At 48.8% G+C, this 2,752-nt stretch overlaps 1 pseudogene; it reads right to left on the bottom strand.

Moving 5' to 3' along the window:
• Positions 1 to 421: 421 nt before the first annotated feature.
• On the bottom strand, positions 422 to 2,503 carry LOC104543549 (annotated as a pseudogene).
• Positions 2,504 to 2,752: the final 249 nt, after the last annotated feature.

Below are 2,752 nucleotides of genomic sequence, written 5' to 3'. Positions count from 1 at the left end.
GGAAGAGGCCAAGCCTCTGTAATACTTTGTGCCTCAGTTTTTCCTCTCCCACCTTCACAGTCTTGTGTCTTGCTGTGAGTGGAAAGCACCAAGTACACTGAGTCCCCAGTGTCGGCTCTGGTTCATGGGCAGAGCTAATGTCAGATCCTCAGACTCCTGACCAGAGACTCTGACATGAGCCTTCTTGCTGTCCTGGTATAATGCTGCCACACATAGCCAAATAATTTCTTCCTACTTGGATATTATAATGAAACGAGAGGAGACTTTGTCCAGGGCTATTTCAAGGCGATGTTACAAGCAGATTGCCAAATTTCCCTATGCTCCGGATCTGCCTTTCTTCCTATGTGTGCATGGATCAACCATACCTAGGAGCTCTGCAGTGCCTGATGAAATGGGGTTTCATGGGGTACCTACACCAGCCTCATAGTCCTGAATTGCCGGGGCATCTGCTTGGCTCCCTGTTCACAGAATCACAGATTTTGCTGCGACACTTCAGTACCAGTTTATCGTCCTGTTTCTGCAACAGCACCAGAATGTCCTCCAGAAGCAGAGTGTAGAGATCGATAGTTTTATCACGATTAACCTTCCAAATTAGAGGTCCTTCATGAAGCATTTTCCTCTTCGTTAGATCCAAGTTCCTGAACTCATCCATCATGGGATCCTCAGACTGTTTCAAGTAGGACAGGTCAAGGTGACGCTGATAATCTTCCAAATGCTGCTTGTTCTCAGACTCTTTGACAGCCTGGTTCACGTGGTTAAGGATCTGACGACAATGATCTGCTGCTTTCTTCACTTTCTCTTTCTCTTCAGGCAGTTCTGTGTACTTCGTGATGTTATCCAGCAGAAGAGGGTACTTAGTCAACCTCTGCATCTCTGTGGGAATGATATCCTTCAGTTGCAACCGGCGTTACTCTCAGCATCCTGCACAAAAGTCTGGAAGCGCGAGTCCTTCTTCTGGCGTGACTTGATGACTTCTAGAGCAAAGGGCTGGTTACTGCAGAAGGTGGCAGTTGCGTGTTTCAGCTTCTCCTCTGCTGGTCTGCTAAACCAGGAAAGCAAGTCCTCCCCAATTTGGCCAATAACAGAAGTCTCGTTCCTTTTTCAGACAGCTTTCATCTGATTGTTCAATGCAACGTGAAGCCCAAGGATATCCTCCAGATTGGAAAAGATTTTCCATTTGTCACTGGAGTTCAGGATCCTCTCCCGAGTCACACGCTGGTAGAAGACGTTACGCAGCACCTTCAGCGTGCGGACATGCGCTCTCTCAGTGTAAAACAGTTCATTAATCACTTCTTGGCGCTTGATTTCGTAGGGTTTCAGCCCCATCAACGCTTCTCGGCTCACAAGTTGCTGCCAGTTGGGAGGATCCATGTCCATGTCAAAATCATACAACTCATCTTCACTTTGTACATCTGCGAAGCCAACACTGTCCATCTTGTGAAAAGGCTTTGGTGTTCCCATGTCAACCACTCTCTCCAATTCTCCCTCCTCCTCCTGGAGGTTTTCCAAAGGAGATGGGAATTCAAAGGTATTATTAGGTGTGCAGGGTGTGCCATCCATACATTCATTAGCAGGTGGAGCCTCTCCAGTCTGCTTCAAACGTTTCACTGTCCTTGCTTCCCTCTAGAGAGGAAAAGGGACCCACTGCCAAAGGAGACATTGGGTTGGCAGGTGGGTATGGCGCATCTGTTCCATCACTGGACGACCCGCTCTGCCGCATCTTGCTAGGATCTGGTGGCTCAGGGCTAACAGAAGACGCTGTGGATAAGTGCTTTTGGTGGCGGGGCTTCTGCATGTCGATGGCTCTGCCAATTGCACCGCTATCATGTCGACTCAGTCTCCTCGGTGGGCCCAGAATATTAGGAAAGCCTCTTCTCTTGCCTTTTTCCTTGCCTTCTTTCTCTTTCTTGATACTTTGCTTGATCTTTGGCAAGAACCAAATATGGCCACGCTTCTGCTCCAGGTTCCGAGGTTCTTTAACCTTGACTCCCAGGTGTTTCATGTAAGTGAGAATTACATACTGCATCGTGGAACTCTTGTCTTATTCCAAAGGCTGAGATGTCATCAAGACTTCCTCAACTTTAGCAATGACCTGCTCTGCACATGTTCTTTCCTTCTCCACTGCATTCCGGTCACGAGCTCTCTCTGCATCCAGCTTGGTTAGCTCTCCTTCTGCCAGAGTCAATCTCATGCTACGTTTCTGCCTGAAGTCCTCCAAATTTCTTTGAACTTCTGGACAGACTTTGTCTTGCATAGTTTGTATAAACTGGCGATGAAGCTCTTCAGGAATGAGTCCTGGCCACCTTCTGTCTAGTTCTAAAGAGATTTCGTCTGGAACTGGAACTTTCAGATTTGCAGCTTGGTCCAAGAAGAAGCAGCTTGGTCCAAGAAGAACGGGTAAAACTCGAGGAAGACACGCCGAGTCTCTTTGGAGTTGGTCTGCTTGTACAAAGTCTGTGTAAAGGTAGCACAACAATGCTGCAGGGTCAAACTGGGTGTTATGGTTTAAGGGTTACCAGCCTGAAAGGGAAGGACAGGTGGTGTCTGTAGGACCCTGGAGGGTCACAGATCAGTACTGTTCCCTCCCCTTTCCGGCCACAGTCTATAAAAAAACCGAGGTTTCCGCGGGCTTTTCCTGGTTTCCTGGGCTGCTTCCTGTCGCATCTTGGGACGGCTGGGCCTAGCTCCACGTGCTCGGCAGCATCCACCACCACCCGCTCCCGGCACCACTGTGGTCCCTGGTGACGAGTCA

This window comes from Mesitornis unicolor, unplaced genomic scaffold (genome assembly GCF_000695765.1).
Source record: "Mesitornis unicolor isolate BGI_N332 unplaced genomic scaffold, ASM69576v1 scaffold6127, whole genome shotgun sequence".
NCBI lineage: Eukaryota > Metazoa > Chordata > Aves > Mesitornithiformes > Mesitornithidae > Mesitornis > Mesitornis unicolor.
The sequence above is the reverse complement of the archived record's forward strand: the minus strand, read 5'-3'. Positions and strand labels throughout refer to the sequence as shown.